This window comes from Platalea leucorodia (assembly GCF_965183815.1).
Source record: "Platalea leucorodia genome assembly, chromosome: 4".
NCBI lineage: Eukaryota > Metazoa > Chordata > Aves > Pelecaniformes > Threskiornithidae > Platalea > Platalea leucorodia.
In genome coordinates, this window is record NC_138826.1 from 79,323,218 (window position 1) to 79,343,567 (window position 20,350).

The window sequence follows — 20,350 nt, forward strand, 5'->3', positions numbered from 1 at the left end:
GAAGATAGGGTATAGCTTAAACTAACATGTTATCAGAAATGTACTTTTTCTGTCTGTATCAATGAAATATATTTTTTTTAACAATTGTTGACTGCTCAGAGCTCAATATCCTAACTTCTCGACTTAAGCTTTCTTTCACAGTTCCCAAGGCTAACCAGAAGATGGTGTAATAGCAAAGCTTTCACGTTATGCTAGTAATTTTACCCATATATTAGGCAGAAATTCTAATTATAAGTCCATGCTAATTATATCTAAATATTACTGTTAAAATTTGTGGCTTATTCTCAAACACTTTTTGTAACTCTGTCTTTATCTGCAAATAACGGGTAACCTAAAGAATAGTTGCCTCATTGATAAAATTCTAAAAGTGATGTTTTAATTTTTCTCCTTTTAAGGCATCTAGTAGTCCTCTAGGAGAAAAAAAAAAAGTAACACATTTTAAGACAGAATCATAGGATTAGATCCTTCTAGTGTTAGCTTTTCATATGACATTGGTATGGCATGTGGGAGGAGAGAAAGGCAATGTTTTAACGGTAGTTTCGTAGGAGGAGAAATATGCTCTCCCGGTATGAAATCTAAAAGACATACTGTTCTAGAATTAGGTTAAAAAGAGAATTTCTCTTTTAGCTCTGAATCTGTTCCTGTGAAGGCAGAAATTGTATCTTGAGCAATTTTAGTTACCATAACAAGAGTTTCTGTGGCTGAAGTGTTTATACATATGAATAGACAGCCAGTGTGGTTTCTGCTGTTCTATTTTGTCATGAATGCTTTATGAAAAGGTATGTTGTGAAGGTCCTTTGTAAAATTCTTTAAGATCATTTATTGAAGGTCATGATACAGAGGTTGATGTCTAAGAGAAACCTTTTCTTCAAAACAAATAATCATATAATAACTTTTATGTGAGAGACAATAATTTCATATATTTTAAGGTTTAGCAGTTGTCGTGTTGTGTTTTCACAATGGAAATATGATTCTCTAAGATAACTTCTGTTAAAAGTAATTTGCAGACTTATGGAAATCTCTTTATAGTAGGCTTGACAGATAGTGGATTGTGGTGGATATAATTTATTGGCTACGTATCACTTTACTCTGTGTTCATTACTTTCTGATCTTAATACCGATCACAGAATTCAAATGTATGGTTACACTGTAATTCTTTGTACATACCTATAAATCTGCTAATCGTTTCATCTCCTTCATTAATTCTTCTGGTATGAGATCAGTTTATAACACTTTACACCCAGAACTCATAATAGGAATAAGTTGACCCACTAGAGACAGCATCCTTTTGATTGCTGGCTGGCTTCACAGTCTTCATTACAAAAATGTTGCTTCAAAATTCATGCCTTTTGACTGTGTCAGTAATCACTACTTTTTTTTTTCCATTACCTTGATCTCCTGTTCACCATTGATTCTCACTTTTCTGCATCTCAGAATTCACCATGTGTACATTTTTTTGATCTAGCAACATTTCTGTATCCTTGTTACTCGGACTACAGCCTTAAGGACAACTGCTCTCTCCAACACACCACTGTTGACACAAATCCAGAAACCGTTTGCATGTTTTCTCTGCCGCTAGCATCCTTCCTCACCTATAGTAAGTAACACTTTCCTCACTTTGCCAACCTCTCTGGTCCTCCCTACTTTCTAATGTCAACTCATCTTTTAGTGTCTTCATCCTGTCTAGTGTCTGTCTGCTGCATTACCAGCTTCTGTTGTTTGTGGAATTATCACCTGCTTCTTAATCAAGCCAGCCATCCAGTCTTGTGTCTTGTGTCTTGTTTCCAAAGGGTTCTGGATCTCAGTGACCTGGACCTTTTCACCTGAAGCTGGCTCAATTTCCCTAATATATTAGAGGCCCTGTGTAGAGAAGCTTCATGTGTTCTTCATAAAAATCAAAGGGGGAAGGGCAGATGCTTGATTTCTTTCCATTCCACCTTCTGCCAGATTTCCTCTTGATACTGTTTGTCCTCACTTGAATGATACTGTGTTTGTGCATTATTTGTGGTTTTGTTTTTTTTTTTTTAAATCCTCCTCTAACTTGAGATTACCAGACTCTAGTCTAAATCATTCTCTTCCCCCATCCCTTTCCCTGATTCTGGTCCCCCTGGGTTGCTCTTTTTCTACCAGTTATCGAAGACAATATCACTGTACACTTTTTTTTTCTTTGCCTGTGAACTTGTCAAGACCCATCTTAAAGCTGCTTATGGCTTTTTGGTCCTACTTCTACTGGAAGAATGCTGTTCAAATGAGTAAAATCTTTGATCAGGTTGCCAGGTTAATTTATAAATGTCCTGTCTATACCTACTTATTCTTTTTGAAGTGTTTTGCTCCAGCTTAAGCAGTTCTTCTGCCCTTCTGATATGTGTAGAGAGAAAAATGCACTCTGCGCTTGCCTATCTTTAAGAGTTCTTGTTCAGTTTCTTTATCATGCATGTAACACAGCAGGTCCCTAGGATTTATTTACAAAACATGTTGGCAAGTTCCTGGACCACTGGAAGTAGCTAATCAACATATTTACTTTAATTTTTCTTCTGAAGAAGAGAGATGCGGCCTTTCTTGGATCACCGTCTCAAGTATTTAAAGACCGGCTTCTCTGGCACAAGCAACAACATTGAAGCTTTTGTAGGATCTGTGATGAGTTCTCTAAAGCTCCCTGAAATATCTTCAGTTGTCTGTATAAAACCTCATAATGTTTTGTTGAATGGCTATCAAAATTCCTAACAGTAAGCGGGCAAACTCCCATAGATCTCAAGCTACTCCAGGAAACAGTAGAAAGTGGTCTCCCCATTGAGAATCTCTTCTTCAGCTATTGGAACTGTGTCCTGTCCTACTGGTCATAGGAAATATGCTATTACTGCCCCTAAGGTGACTTGTGGAAGAGCAAAAAGGTATTCCTTTTCTTGCCTTCTGTAAAGATTTGTTAATAAAAACCATAGAGCAGTATAGGCTGAGAGGAATGTCTGGAGTCATTTCATCCAACCTCCCCCTTAAAGTAAGGCCAACTTGGATCAGGTTCCTAAAAGCCTTGTCCAGTTCATTTGTTAATACGTGTAAGGATGTAGATTCCACCACCTCTCTGGGCAGCTTGCTCCAGTGTTTGACTAGTGAAAATATTTTTTTTTTTTTTTTCATAACATGTAGCTAGACTTTCCTATGTTCCAACATGTCTGTTGCCTCTAATTCTATCATAGTTGTCCTCTAGTGTCTGGCTCTGTCTTCTCTCTGTCCACCCATTAGATATTTGACATGGCAGTAAGATTTTCCCTTTATCCTTCCTTCTTAAGGCTGAACAAACACGGTTCTCTGCCTTTTCTTGTATATCATGTATTCCAGCCCCCTCACCATCTTGCTCGCCCTCCGCTGGACTTGCTCCAGGATGTCAATATCTGTCTTGTATTGAGAAGCCCAAAACAGGACACAAAACTCCAGCTAATTAAGGTGCAGCTAAGTATCACTGTCATCTGTTCTTGACAACAGGCTGCCTGGAGAAGATTTGAAAAACCAATATTAAAAAATTTAACACTCTTGATTCTTTATTGTGAATTTAAAATATGTGTTTAGATATTCTCTTAGCAATTAATTTATATTTTGAGCTTTATCTCTATGAGGAAATACTGGTATTATCTCTTCCTCCCACTCCTCCTCTTCTTTTCAAGGAATTTTAATTTGTTGCTTCATCAAAGCCAACAATCCATAACAACTTCTACACTGAAAATGCCTACTTATGTGGGTTTTCAAAATTTACTTGTATTTTCTTCCTTCAAAGATTAAGCCAAGATATGCAGGTATGAATGTTCTTGTAGGGATTTTGCTAGAAAACACTTAAATTAAAAATTAAAAGTCTCTGAACTCTAAACACCTTATCTTTTCAGCTTGTGTTCTAACTTAAAGCTGTAAGGCCAGTTCTTTTTGAACATGGTGAAAAACCTGTTTTCATCTAAGATTCACTCTGATGCAACTTCCTTTGTAAACTTAGTGAAAGGAATGTGGTCATTGTGTTGGCAGAAAAACTTCAGTGTAATCTTCAGTATGGCGCTGCTTTCTTTTGGACTATAATTACAAAAACACTAAGAATTCCTGTCTGTGTATTATTATTGTCAGGAAAATAGCTTTGAATTTGATGATTCATTTATTCAGTTCTCCTGTGTGTTACTGAATCGAGTATAAAAACAAGCTGTATATGCTTAACTAACTGGTATTTGCTAATGCTCTGACTTTTCCAATGGTAAAAGCCTTCATGTGTTGCAGTTATTAAAAATGAGGTGTGTTCTAGCCTTTTACACTCTGAAAATGTTCACTGAATTAGGGTCAAGTTTGGGGGGCTGGCGGTGGTATTTCTTCCTACTTTCTATCTCATTGAAGACTCTGAAAGCATTACTGCCTCTCTCCCACCCCTTCTTCTCCGTGTGTCAAGCAGCTTAATACTGCCTTTGTTTTCTGAACTATTGAACAGGAAAAATTGGAAGTCTTGTTTCCCTTTGGGACTATTTCCTCCTGTTTCATCCTCTGATTTTACTTCTAGTTTTGAGGGAGGTTGGGTTTTTTCAAGTCTGTAAGGCAATACATCGGTAACCTCCCGTCCCTGATAAGCTGTTCGGAACAAGGGAAAGTTGATGATGTCTCGGTAGTTTTTACTGACAGCAGCAGGAAATCACTGTAGAGGCTCTCTAATGTTCCATCCCCTGACCTTGCTCATGTAAACAGGATTTGGAGGAAGCAAAGCAATGTACTGTAATCTGGAAGTCAGAATGTCTGTGCTGGCTGAGAGATGTTTGCTGTTCTTTCTCTCCCAGTGCTAGTTAACACTGAAAACAAGACATGTTTATTGTTCATTTACAGTACAATTTCTACAAAATTAAGACTGGATTAATTATTGGAAGGGGAAATATAAGGATTGTTCCTGTTTAGAGCAAAAGGAACTATGTTTTAAAATAGAAAGTGACCAAATAACTTCCACCCCCCCATACCTTGTAAAATATGTGAAAGCAAATAAGAGCATGTGCAACTTTTATTCCTCAGGGTAAGACATTGTTAGTTTATCTGTACTGCATTTGTAGTAGGTGTCTTGATACAAAAAGTAGAAGTATTTGTACTCTCAATTTGTCCTATACATATTGTTTCCCCAGTATGTATTTCAGGGTTTAGGTATCTTTGACACGATGTTTTCTGCCTTTATTTTGAGTACAACCAAAAAAAAAAAAACCCAAAACCCAACCTAAAAAATACCCCATATATTTTACAAAGACAGCCATTATGAATGCAAAATTTGTATCTGTTCTTCCATCTCTGTGTACATGAAGGCTTACACAACTATTCTTCCTCATGGGAACTTATTTTGAAAAGATCTTGGAGTAATGTCTCTTCCTTACATGGCTTAACACAACTCCAGAATCCTGTAGAAAAGGAAGACAAAAGAAATTTTATCTTAAAAGCTAAAAACTTTACATATTTTCCTTACCATGCAAATTCAAATTTATTTTGATTTACATCCTTTCCTGACTCCAGCCTTACATGGAAATAAACACCAACTGTTTTCAGTGAGGTTAAGGGGAGGGGAAAAGGAAGAAAGGAAAGAATAGGAATTTTGTACATACATCATCTCCTCTGGGGCCCAGCTCCAATTTGGAAGGGAACAGCCAGTAGAGCAAAACTCATATGGCACCTCACTGTGCACAGTGGTTGCCCTTACTGCTTGTTGTAGTTCACCCAAAAGCACAACAGCTTTCTGTAGTTCATGGATATCAAGTTTTCCTGAGACCTCAGACATTTAGCCTTTCACTTAAACTCTGATCATTGCATGATATTCATACCTTTTTCTCTACCAAAGGAAAGCTCTTGCACTATCCCTTTGAAAAGAAGACTGGAATCATTGTCCTCTAAGAAAAAGAGAAAAACGTCCTGTTTGTGTTCCTTGTCCAAAACTCAGTTGCCAACTAGACTGAGCTCTGCATTGAGGAGTGATCCCACCAGTAGAAGGGCTTTGATTAAAAATTGACAGTTCCCAGCCTCTCCCATCACCTGACCTTCCTTGCTCCCAGACAGAGAAATAAGGCAGGCTGCTCCCTGAATAACTATGGATTTTTTTCATATACTGTCATTCTTCCAGTTACCAGTAAATGCATATTTGAATGAACTGCCAGCTCCATGATCTGAACTACAAGTCACAAACATGGAATGAAATTATGGAATAATGTGACGAGGTCCTGTTTCTCCAAAGTTTTGAGGTAAAATTGTCTGCACGTTTTCCATAGATAAGCATACCAAAAACTCTCGAACAGGCTCTGAATCTCTGATGCTAGGTTTTATAAAAACATAGAATAAATGCTGTAAATAGAAAAACTCAGAAGTGTTCAGTGCAGCAGAATAATATAAGAATTTGTAAACTCTGCTCTTGTGTCTTTGGAAATGAATCCCCTCTGTCCAATCTTGCTCTTAAACAAGCAGTTTTTAGGGTCATCTTGGCTTACAGCATGCTCCAGACAGACATTTCTATTCTTTGCATGCTATGCAGGTACAGCATGTGGGGCCGGGGAAAGAAGATAGCCTGCCTTCTCCCCACAGCTCTGCAGCTAAACATGTTCAGTTACTCTCAGGGAAAAAAAGTCTCCCATCCCTCCCAAAGGCTACACCTAATCCATCTGGAACAACCATGAGGCAGTAGAGACAGCCTTTTCTCTTGCCCAGATAGGGGCCTTCCAAAGAAGGTATGGTGTATACGAACAAAATGGCTCATCTTGTGTCACAAGTGCCAAAAGGATGAAGCGTTTGGCATATTGAACAGTGAACTTCTAAACTTGCATTTTGAGCCTCTGTAGAGGCGCAGGCATGTTTAAAAAGATTTGTGTACTTAATCTTAAAAGCAATATGCTTTGATACCGCTAGTATCAAATAACACTTAAAGATCAGATACATGAAGGTGAACTCAACATTTGTAATAAAAGAAGAATATGATCCAAATGGCCCTTGTGTTTTGCAGTGATGCTATTCTAACACAGCGTGTAACTGCTGGTTTGCAAGGAGATAACAGGAAGTGTGTTGTGCCGCTACATAATTAGGTAATAATACATGTCTTGATGTTCCTTAATAGGCTTCATTATATTCTTTGAGTGAACTGGAGCTTGAGAGAAAGTCAGATTTTCATTGGAGACAGAATTCTGAATTTGGGCACTAGAGAGTGCAAGAATATAATATTTCCTATACTATTTTTAGCCTGCTTTCCTGAGGAAATGTGCCTTATGAGATTGCACTGTTTATTTGTCTGTCTCTGTCCTATTTCTCTAATAATTTTTGAATCAAATATTTGGTAGTTTGTTTTTTTTTTTTAAACCAAGTTTGGAAATAGGCAGTTAGTAGAATAAGGAAACATTAGTGCTGCCACTGAAGAAAAAGCCAGTGGGATGTGACACTGAAATCACTGATACTAGGCTAGGCACGGACTACCTACTGGTCACTGGCCCTGTAAGAGTGTCACAGCACATAGGGAGGGAGCTTGAGTTACTGTAGGACAGGAAGCTCAGGAGAGGGACCTAACAGGAAAAAAATTTACACACACACACCACTGCCATATAAAAGATTAAGCTTCAATATTTAGTTTCCTCACAAGGCAGTTTGTTTAATTATGTTGCCTGTGCCCATAGTGATACTATTAACAGATGCTATTGCTGGACTATTGGTGCTGTTTTGTAAGATAACTGGCTTGCTGTAGATGACTTTTAGAACTGACAATATTTTACTTTGTATAGGGTCTTACTCATGGCAACAGTGCAATACTTCAGGAATGCTTTTCAAGTTGATCTGCGTCTGTATATTGTTCCTTTAGCAAATCAGCACATTTCTGGGAATTAGAGGGATGGAAGTTCCAGGTATTATTTCTGTTTCAACTTCCTGAGATACTGTACATGTACGCTCTGACCTTGTGGGCCCAAGCAGTGTTTTCCCCCCGCTTCGGCTGGGAATCTAAGCCATATTCACGGTTCTCACAGCTGATTCTGCGGCATGCAGAAAATGCCCGACAGCTATCAGCCCACACATCCAATAACAACTGGTTCCTTCCTCTTCCTGGGGAAGAGTAACATCCTCTGAGAAGAAGCGTCCCCTGAGGAATGCAGGAACAGCAGCAAGCCTTTCACACAGGAAATTACTGCTATAGCACTTGTGGAAAAGTGTTTCTGTCACTTGGATTGTCAGTCTGTAATGAGCTTCCTGCTGACCTAGATGATGATTTACTACTGATCTAAATGCCATTTGTGAGTCATTTAGCTTAATGGAAGTTAATGAAGTTAGCGTTCAGTAGCTCTGTTACTCTGTAAACACCTGTTTTAATTTTTTCATGCAATAGCACAAGTTGAGTTTTGAACTTCTTAGTATTCACGGGACTTTAATAATTCTGAGGTCACATGTTTTGCAGGACTGAGAAACAAGGGAATGTTTAGGTTAGTTCTTAGTGAGTGATTCTCTTAGATAAGGTTGCAAGGTTTTATTTTTGTTTATCTTAAGTTGGGTAATAAAGCTGAGCTACAGATCAAGCATGTCAGAAAACAAGATGCTAAAGCTAAAATACTGCCCTTGAATTACCCTTTGTTCTTAAATACTACTGGAGTCTAAGTTTAGAGCAGCATGCTTGCAACTGTGTGGTAAAGCTTTGAATATAAAATGAAATATATATATATAAAATACCAATGTTATTCAAAATGGTTAATGCAAGTTTGTTACAAAAGCAAACACTTTAATACTTTAACTGTTTTCTTATTTTTCCTAAATGACAGTGCTTGAACAAGTGCTAGTAAATTCTATTTATCACTTAAATTACAGTGATATCTAAACCCAGAGGGTGCTTTCTGCCTAAAAGCTTGTTTGAGTGTTTTCCAAACGTATCAATTGTTCTGATACAACACATACCTCCTTGCAGACCTTGTTGCATTACTATCTAGTTTGCTGTAAGAGATGTAGTTACTTGCTTCATGTGAGATAACGGAAACACTGAGTCAGATCCAAAAATTACATAGGTTGCTTAAAATGAGACTGAGACTTTCCAAATAAAATGCAGCACGAAGGGCAAAAATGTTCCTTTGTCAGATAGATGTTTGATATAGGAAAACTCTGAAAGCATCTTTGCTAGTATCTTCCACCAAAGTAGTTTTGGGGTCAGAAATAAGATAGGACAATTTCACAGTCATTTTAACTTAACGACTGTTTTTGTCTGGTTAATTTCATCCAAGTCAATTCCCTGATCTGCTCAGCTATCCAAACACTAATACCAGCACAAAGGAAATAATGAGAAAAATATATTTGGAGATTAGTGCTGGCTGCAACCTAACTGAGGTTGACCGATGTCCATGGAGCCATGTATCCAATGTGATTGTGCTGTAACGTATACAGGTGTGTTACATGCGTGATGCATCTGAACACCATCTTTCTTAAGATGCAATGGAAAAATATAAGCAAAGGAGGTGGTAGTAATGGCTTCCTTTTGTTCAGGCAGTGGGTATGTTGGATTCAGTTATTTTTTCTGGAGGATTCAGCTTGCTATCTTCTGTCTGCATGGCTGCAATCTAGACAGCGTGTAACCAAGACAGAGTCTGAATGGAGGCAGCTCCATCCTTCGTGCTTGAATTTGAAGCAGAGGAAAGCAAGTGAGAAGCTGTCCATGGTTAGTGATTAGGGTGTTCTCCAGAAGAAACGCTGGATGCCATTGCCCTTATGCATTTTGCAATAAATGGTATTTGGGGGGGGATTAAAAAGAAAAAAGTAGGAACTGTGTGACTAACACCATAAGTGAAGATACACGGCATCATGGTTCTGAAAAGCTCTACTTTTTTTTTTTTTTTTTTTTTAAAAATCCCATCACAGGATGATACTCTGGTTGTACCAGTTTGGGTTGGTGCTAGGGAGAGACGGAGTGATAGATAGATGCTGTTGTCTGGCATGTTCTAACTGTGTGGGGATTGTACTTCCTGAATGTCAAGATGCCAGTTCCACACTGCACATCAGATTCCTGAAGCATGGGCCTTGCAATGCAACTCTGAGTTAACTATTGCGGTATTTTTATTATAGAGGAGGATGCCTTTCTTGACATAGAGACTTAAAAGAATTAATTACTTTATCCTTAACCTATTCTCAGATAAACCAGTATCAAATGTTCTTCACTGAAAAGATTACTCTTCCAAGCCATGATTCATTCTTATAGGTGTTTCTTCATTTCTTGCACATCTCTTAGGACAGGAATTCTGTCTCCATACTTCCAGTTTTTGCCACTGTAGTGTAACAGTACAACACTGCCTCTTGCTCAGTACTTTCAGCTAGTTATGACAACATGTAAGAAGTTACTGTAATTCTTCACTCAATAGCTTTATCACATCGAAGTTTTATCATTTCACTCAGTTATATATTAGGTCATTGTAATTCTTTTCAACACCTCTGCTTTCTATAGTGTATTACTCTAGAGTGTCGTCATCTCTGAGATCTTACATGCGTACATAAGGTTGCATTTGGACAGCTGAATGAAGTCAGATTGCCAGGTAACCCTGACTATTTTAGTGGCTTCCAGTATGCCTTTTTGTGTCGTCTGTAAACTTGACCTTTCAGATCGCTGGTATGTTTTGCATGGGACTGAAACAAGAACAGATTTCAGTGGAATCACTAAAACCAGCATAACTCTGTAGTAACCTTCTGGTTTAACTGTTTTTGAAGAAACACTAGCTAGATAATTGAGTTTTTACTGTATTACAATCTAAAATATGTTAATTAAAATTGTAGTGTGCATATTATGGATTTAAAAAAAAAAAGTACTTTTATCAGGAACAGTTTGACTAAATATTTCACTAGAGAGGTCTTCAGTTTGACAGACCATTTCTTTTCTTTCTCAAACCATATTGATTTACTTGACGTTATGTCTCAAATCTTTGCTGTATATGTCCTAAATCAACTTTTCAGTGTTTTTCCCTGACTCAGTTCTCAAGCTGACTGTGACCTGTGACCACACAGTTATCCTGTTTATCCTTTCTAACTACTGATGGAATGTCAGCTTCCCCACTCCCCTGGTATTTCTCCATTATTGCAGGATATATTAAAAATCAACATCATTACCTTACTTATTATTTCAGAACCATTGAGTTTAAACTATGTAACCCAGGATTTAAAAATATTTACAGTGTAAATTGTTTAACAGTCTTTTTTGCTACGGTTGGGATAAAAAGTATTTTGCCAGAAATACAATTATAGCATTTATTATCTTCCAAAAAGGAAGATAAAAATACTTCATCAGCCACTGTAAAAAATTTCTGCATCACTCTTTAACACCTCTAGCTAATAAGTATGCCATTGCTAGGACTTATTTTGTTCCTGATATTTGTAAAGTACAAATAAACCTTGAGTCACAGAAATTATGTAGCCTAGCTTCCTACAAATCTGTGTTTCATAGCTGACTGTAAGGTTTTATTTGAAGCTTTTCCCTTGCTTTGAGGTAATTATAAGTTCTGTTTCTCTCATATGCATTCTCTGGTCTCCAATAATGTGTAAACTTATGCCAGAGCCTTTCTCCCAGTGGCAGTACTTACTGATTTCTCTCCTTTAGCTAGCAATCTATTCTCAGGAAACTTATATGAAATCAGCTCCCTCTAGGATATCTCTTCCTCCATCAGAGCCTCTTAAATCTGCAACAAGTTCAAAACTTAAAAGTGAGCTGTGGGGACAAGCAGATGGGCCTAAAATGTCCTTTTTATTGCTCCTAGTTCTAATGGCTATAGAGTTTTTGCTGAGGCCTTCAATTATCCTGGTCAGCTGTGTTTCATCACTTCTAATTTATGGTCATTTGTATTATTCTGCCTTTCACAGTTGTAAAAAGCAACAGTATATGTTATCTGTGAAGGCTCTAAATCCCTAACAGGAATTTGGCATTTAGGACTGGAATGCCAGCTGTTGATCTGGGATTATAGTGCCAACTGCTTTCGTTTTTATTGTCATTTTAACATCAAGTATGGAGTGCGGCACACAGTAGGGATATGCCTTCTTCCCTATCTCACTGAGTGTGTCATCTCCACATCTTGACTAGACCACTACCTGTCATAACTGATATTGTACAATTGATTACGCGTTGTTTAGCTCTTCCATGCAGTTGCAAGCACGCAGTCAGCCTTAATCAAATGAAATTAATAAAGGGGATGTAACAGTATGATATTCTGTTTTACATGCCTTTTTGGCATAGTTGTGTTTATATTTCTTATCTATACAATGGATAGTATTTAATGGAGTTTTTCATTAATGCTAACTTAGTGAGTATTTAAATATGATTTATATCTTTATATATCTTTCTTTCAATTCAGTTATATCCCTAATCCAACTCTAACCTGTACAACCAAACTATTTAGAGAAATGTGCTTTACTTTCAAAGAAAGTGCCATGTGGCTCTGAGCACAAGAGAGCACAAGCACATTTCAGAATCTGAGCTGCTGGTCTTAGCAGGAGTGTCTTATATAAAAGTGTTACATGCTTAACTTGATTGATCTCTAGAAAAGATTTGTATTAATGTTGTCCATTATTATTGTTAGAAATTATTTTCTTTAAGATGCAGGGACATAGATGACAGGGAGTGCCAGTGACGCGGTGTTTTCATTAGCGTATGGGAACTGATACATCCTCTTGTACCTTGTATGGACCTACAGTTCCATAAATTCTTGCTATCACCAGGCTGCTGCTGGTGACAATAAAATACCAAAGTCATCTTCCTTTCAGAAGTTTTAAAAGATCATAGTATTAGTACAAATAAGGGAGTTTTTTCTAAAAACAGAAAAGTTGTGGAGAGACTTGCAAGTTAGTCATGATTACAAAGAAGGCGAGCTCTAATTTGAAGCCATGGTGATTCTTAAAAAAATTTCTGTTCTGTTGCTTGGTAAAGCATCAGACCTCAATGCCAAATAAATGACAAGCAGGAATAGAATAAAAGTTTTGAGTTTCTCTTTGTCCTGGTCTAAACAGAGGACCAGATTTCCAGAACAGCCATGCAGTAGTTTATTGAGATGTAGTGACACGAGCAAGTTCTACCCTTGTGCTTCAGCTCCAATGTGTACAGATACTGTGGCTTTCAGTCCTACTTGTGGAACACGCTGATGCTCCTGTTTTGTCTGCCAGTGTGATTAGTCACATTAAAAGCATGTTCCTTTACAACAAAAAGAAACAGTTGACGATGAGGATTCTTTTTTTTTTTTTCACTAATACAAAAATTGTCTTGGAATTATATTTGTACACTAGAGAAATAGGAAGGTGAGCAAGTTAAACAATGACTTAGTATATATAATTGTGTTGTCATATTTTTTCCCATTTTGAACACATAGAGAATACTAATGTTAATCAATGTTTCAAGTTTGGCTGTTTAAAGCAAACAAAAAACCCCAAACACACCACAAGCGCTAGTAATGTAGCAGCAAACATAATTAAATATGGAATGTGTGCAGAAGAATTGCATGGGTGTTTAACAAATTAATTTAAACCTGGGTGGATGTGGGTGTTTAACAAATTAAACTTGGGTGGATGTATGAATGAAATAATACACTGTGACCAGTGGAATTTAATATTTATCTTCAAATGGTAAACTCTTTATTTAGTATTTTCCATTTATTTTCCTAATATATATATATACACACACAGTTTTAAAGCTTTGCATGTTATAGGGGACAGAGCTGTAGTTTAAGGTAATAAGAGTTTGTAAGGTGTTTTATATAACTGTGTGGATGTGTATGTATATATATATCTCCATGTATACATATACAAGTAGAAAAATGTTATTGATATAAAATACGTATATAAAAGTGTATATATATAGCGCCTTTTATATATATCCTTATATTCTAAGGAGATATTTCTTTGTGTATGTATTTTTTTACTGCCCTATGTGATGTTATGCTATTTTTTGAAAAATCATAAATTACGTTATTAATTTCTACTTATATACATTAAATGGAGAGATGTGCCAATCCACAGAGAGACTGTTCTTCAGAACCTCTTCTGTGCAAAAGGTGCTACACCTTGCTGAATGAAGGAGTAAGCACTGATCTTGTTTCTTGTGAGCTGTGTATCTACTTGTAGTACCTCAGCTTTTCTGATCACATAAGCATCACTACAGAGAACAGCAACTCGAAGTGGAGTTTTCTCTTGTACCAAGAAAGAGTCATAAGGTGTGACAGCGATTGGATCTGGAACACAAAGTTGTGAATTGTCATGGACACTAGACCAGGTTGCTCTTCTGCTGTGTTTGCCAGCTGCCTCTCTGCAGCTTGGTGACAAAGGAATCCTGTAAGAATCATGAGGCAGAGCTTCCTCAAATTGTTGGCCTCGAAGCATTTTGCTGCTGAAAGAGGCAGGAGTTTGTACTAGATTATTTTTTTTCCCCTTCTTCTTTTGGGTTGGCAGGGAGGAAAAGCTGACTGCAAAGTAGCCAGCCATGTCACGTCACTAATAATATGAATCAGGATCTTAATCCATAAGACATTCTCACACAAAGAACTAAGGAAAAAGGGGGCTTTCTCTCAGCATCATTTGCAGAAGTGGAGAACAAACCCCTAAATTTTAGCTGACTACTTTTGTTCTTTATTTATCCATATTTATTTTAACAAAAGTCAACAGGATTGTGGATGTGACCATTGTGATATTAAAAGCATCTGTTGAGGCAGAAGTGGGAAGGTTTTACACTTTTACTGGGCTAGAATATAATCTGTATAAACTAAGTTTTGAACATGATCTGTATAAACTAAGTTTTGTCCATATTTATGCTTTTTTAAATTAAAATGAATAAATAGTCATAAAAGAAATTCACCATGGGAGATGTTGTCAGTTCCAAAATAAGAGATTGCTCAATGAGAATGGTACAGATGCAAACTCCTTCTCGTACCTGAGGACCAGATTCAGTGATCAAGACCTCTTCTAGTAGTATGTTCCTGTGAAATTTAAGAATAATAAATGTTCTTGGAATTTTAAGTCACTGAGTCGACCACCCAAGTTCAGACTGGTATTGCCATTTATCCCATGCTGACAGTCACCTCCAATGGTTTGTTAAATTTTGCCACTTTAGGTAGGAAGAAATTGGCTAAAATACAAATACTAAGTGTCAAATAGGGAGAAGATAAATCTTTAGAGCCTGGTAACTAACGAGTTGCTTCAGCAATGAAACCCACTCTCTCGGCTTATCACAGAGATTTTTTTTTTTTTTTAATTGAATTCTGATTTTAATGAACTGCCAGAACTGCAGAACATATTCTTAAATCAGTAAGGTGTTTATTTTGGTTTCCTCAAAGTTCCAACTGTCGCAGCCTAACAGTGGGAGAAAATTATGAAGCATTTCAAAACAAAGCTATTATTGGCAACCTTAATACTTTAACTGTAATTTTTATCATTGTTGAATTCCTTTTTTAATACAGCCAAGCAGAACCTATCTACCTACCAATCTTATGTGCCAACAGATTTAGCATTTTAATTGGTGCTGAACAATGTGTGTATTTTGACAGAAGTTTGTAATAGAACACTAATTAAAATAAATGATTTTTCAAGAGTGTAACAGGCATGTCAGACCACTCCGAAGTTAACATTTCTTGGATATTTGTATGCAATTCTGAAATTTCTCAGTTTCTCCAGTTCCCTAATTTGATTCTTATCACAGTAAATTGTAGAACTCAACTGACAAGTTCAAAGTTATGCTAGTGCTGCTAAAGAAATTTTTGAAAATCCCACCTCTGAACTAAGCTCAGGAGCACTGAGTATTGTTTTCACCTGGACAAATTGGACAGCTTGTCCAAACCTTCAGTGTATTACTAATGCTGAGCACTGAAATAGCTTGGTGTAAACTTTTGCTTCTTTCTCCAGGTATTAAATGAAACCTAACAAAAGCACATAAATTTGACTTTTCAAGGAAAATTTTGAAGCTTCATTTTATCCTTATGGGAGTTTTCTGTGACACAGTTGTTAAAGTATTTGATGGTCCTTGTCAAACCTTTCTTCATCATCCATTATAGGTGTAACATTTTATTAACAAAAGCCTTGGTCAAATGCTGAGGAACAGTGTTGCTCTATTACATAGTAAAATATTTTTTCCTGGCTATAGTCAGGGGATTTCAGTTCCAAGCTGTGAAATACTGGGCATTTTTTTTTTTCCCCATCCCTAATAGTAGCATCTGGCTCTTTAGCAAAGTCTTTTAGCAATTGTGCTGGAACTGTTGGATTTAACTTTGGACTCTATGATGCTGGATTGCTAACTTAGTTTCTAATGCTTTTTAATCCTTGATATTTTCTTGTAAATAATTTGAATTGAAGGAGGTTGTTTTCTCCATAGAAGTAGGAGTAAAAACCCAATAGTATTGTCAATAGCCTCCTGGTCAAGTGGTATACCCTCCTATTGTTACCCCTGCTCTGAAGAGAAGTCAAAGCTGCCAGATCTCAGCTAACAAGAGACGATTTCTCTCTGAAATCTTTGTGTGGACACCGTGCACCTCCTAGCATGCCCTAATGGGAGGCAAGCTAGGTTTGTCTATGTAACAAAGTTTTGTAGACACAAGTTATGTTGGTATGAAGTACCAAAAAAAAAAAAAAAAATCATCCCATAGCATTGACACTGTTATCGTGACAAAAACCATTGGTACAGCTGCAGCTGTGCCAACAGAAGAGAGCTTCTGTTGGCTTTGCCTATAACTTTGAAAGAAGGTTGTGTGTAGATATGTATGAATATATAGTTATGTATGGGCTGGCAGAAAGATCTTATGTGCTGCTTCTACAGCAGGGGGCTCTGCTAATGTAGTATGTGGATGTGGACGAAGGGAGGCTCTGCAGCATAGACAGCTCTACACTGGTTCTCCTGTGCAGCAGCCTCCCACCCTGGTGAAGCACCAGGCCGCTGGTCTGTGGAGACTGGAGCACAGGGACTGCAGCTCTTCTCAGCTTTCTTCAGGGTTTAGGAGGAGGTTACTCACATCCTTCAATCCTTCCCCTTGTCCTGGCAGAGTCTGTCTTTTCAGGATTTTGTCTTCAGTAACTTTTTGTTAATTCTTATTGAGAGGTGGGGTTTAAGACAGAAGTGTGTTCCTCTAGCTCTTCTCATTTATATACAGTGTAACTTGATCAAGGTTAGTTTTGCCCCAACAGGTTAAGTATGAGTCACTAATCTAAGAGAAATCAATTACATATTGTAAAGTACATGATTTAGTTTGAAAAATTAAACTTAAGAAAAATGGGTTTGGTTTGGTTTTCCTAGGAGTAAACATGCCTTCAAGAACGAGAAATTCCTCTGGGTTTGTTGGACGATCTCTTTTCATTGTAAATTCATTTTGAACAATACCAATGAATATACTAGGTGACTTTGCCAACTATCTGAATGAGATAGATGAAGTGGTAGCCCTTATATATATTTGAAGACTCTGCACAATAAATCATACTGTTACCAGCTACTGTTTCTTTGTAAAGTTCAGTTAGACTTATTTAGCTAGCTATTGGTCTAAAGCAGAGACTTTAAGTCCGTTTCTTAAGTAGGGGGAAGAGGAGAGAAAGAAGTCATGAGCAGGCAATCCAGCAGAACAGCTGTTATTTCTCAGAGTAGATGTGTTCCTGGTGAGGATGCTGTGCTCACTCACACTCTGAGGTAACCCTGCCTTCATGCATTTGATGCCTTCTGTGAACCTCCACAATCGGCCACTTGGAGTATAGGGAGTTTGCCCACATGCTACGAAAGTCCGAGGGTTTTTTACTTCTGTTTTTATTCATTAAGATTTGTAGTGTGAAATATAGCAGAATATTTTATTTATAGTGCTAGAAAGGAGGCCTCGTCCATATAGGGTTATTAATTTACTGTCATTATTTCATTTCTAGTATCTGTTTCGTTGTGTTTCCAGTTTCTGTTACAAGTATTCCTCCTGTCCTCCTCCAGCTTTTCTCTGCCTAGCATGGATAAGAAGTTCAAGCAGAGTATGCAATGTAACTTTTATTAGGACTCTATATGGGTAAAAAGAAGTCATCACTGGAAACTTTAGCATTGATTTTAGCTATTAAGATGTTCCCTTGGATGTGCACACATGCAGTCCAAAGTAATTTGCCTAAATTAAAATTGGCTACTTTATTTTGCGATTGTGAATAGTGGGAATGTTTCTGTAGTTTCATGTTATCTGCCCTCAGCTTTACAAAGCTTCTTGCTTAAGCTGAAGATATATTGAAAATCATTTATTACCTTCCTTGACCATTATTCCATAGGGTACATATTGTTATTTTTAGTGCCTGTGGTGCAAATATTTTTATAATTTATGAAAGTGTTTGAATATGGTCTTCTTGAAGTGTTATATTTAGAATTTACTTCCTGGCAGGGAAACTCTCACCTTTGGAAATTGAACCTGTAATGATTTCTATCTAGTTTATGTGGGATGTTCATGACTTTTTTTTTTTTTTATTAACTTTTCAGCAGTATTGCTTGTTTTGTGGGGGGAAATCCTCAGTGTTCTCTGAATGCTTAATACGTAGTGGTTTGATTAGAACATGTTTGAGCGGGCTGTGGTTTTTTTCTTCCTTTACAAGCTGTATAGCTACTGTATTTAGGTACTGTATTTCATTTTAAGGCTTAGGTTTATCTAAATCCAGTGGAAACAGAGCATAGCTATTCAGTTTTTGTGGATCCCTTTACTGAATCAGATTCTGTCTGTGCAGGGCACTATTCATGTTAGAAATTAACATCAATGAGCAAAAAAAAAAAAAAAAAATCTGTTTTTAAGTAAAGCTTAGGTATTACTGATGATCTCAGAGTTCAGAAAAATATTTCAGAAATATTATTTGTTTCTACCTGGATGCATTCAAATATTTGTGGACTTCTATGGGTTTTTTATTGAGGAAATATAATTAATTTTTATATTTATTGGAGAAAACAAGGCTTATTTTTGGTTCCTTTTCTGTCTCTTGTCATGAATGGAATATGGAGAAAATTTTTTATTCTGTACTAGATTCTGCACACATGGAATTGCAAAATACTCAGTGCATTGAATGTGCACTGTTTTACAGTGTTTTCTCAGACCATCAGCAGCAATCTCAGAAAAAGCTGACATAACAAAACCACATAGCCAGTCTCTCATTATGTGTGTGAAAGAACACTTGTAAAGTATGATACAATTTCTTTACATAAAACTATCTATTCAGGATATCTTGAGATGTGCCTGTGAACAGAAGAGTTTATTATTTCATGCCATCACAGCAATGCTAAATTTAACATAGTTGTAATCCCAATAGAAATAAATAAATCTGATTAATCAGACCATAGCTGTAAGTGCATCAGGATTTCAGTTAATTTTGTATTGATATTTAAAAAAAAAAAAAAACAAACCAACAAAAACCCACAACAAAACAAAAACCAAACAAGTTAGCAACTAGTTTTCATTGTACTGTACTGGCCTTGTGACCTCTATAAACTCAGTTAGCTTCAGGCTGAATCTGTTGTTTTCAAGACTTAAGACAGTGCTATTCCACTTTAGGTGAAAATGCCTGTGTTGCTAAGGAATACAGTCTGATCGTCTGACTTGGTTTGTTGGCTGTGAGTTTGTATCCTGATACTGCTACTCATGGTAAGGTTCTAAACTGAAGGATGTGCTACCTTCAGTGATCATACCTGCACCAGAGAGGAGGAGACCGAATATTTCCATGTTGGATTGGGTGAGGTGCACTTACATTAAGTGCTTTCAATTTTTGGTTTTAGCTCGGACATTCTTTTAAGAGCTAGAGAAGACTGAGATGCGTAAGAAGCCATGAAAGACTTTGAATGAAGTGTGAAATTCTGTGTTATGAGTTGTTCTGAAAGAGGTCTGCTCAAGCTAGAAATACTTTGGTAGAACTTTGTTTCAGATGCGCTGCATAGTTTATCTGTATTTTACTGGTTGAATGCAAAACTTCAGTTAAAGTTTGCAAATAAATTATACCAGAACCACCTCATCAGATAGCAAGGGGCAGAAAGCTGCAGTTTGGCACATGGCAGGTTTTTGCTGTGCTGATTCATGTGCGTGCGAGAGGAGAGGAAATGAAGAGTGCTGTAATCAGCTGAAACTACAGGGAAGTTTTCTGCAGTAGAAACTGATAAAACAGATTGTGATTTAACATACTCAGTGTTAGCCTAAAAGATCAGAGAGCTCTGTTTTATGTGGATCACTTATTGACTGAAAAAAAAAATAAAATCAAAGCAATAGAAGCGATCTGTCAAGAAGTATGGCCTACAAAAGAAAGGGAGAAAAAACCATCTCCTGAACAGTTCAGTTTAGCATATCCACAGTGAACCATTTTCGTTCAAGGGTAGGTTCACAAGATGGAGGAAAAAGCAATGATAATGATAGTACTGTTACATCTCCTG

The 20,350-nt window shown here is 37.0% G+C and overlaps 1 protein-coding gene across 1 annotated transcript in view; it reads left to right on the forward strand.

The window, feature by feature from the left end:
- POC1B (POC1 centriolar protein B) overlaps positions 1-20,350 on the forward strand; it is a 56,865-nt gene that overhangs the window by 28,064 nt on the left and 8,451 nt on the right. The gene's annotated exons all lie outside the window — the stretch shown is intronic.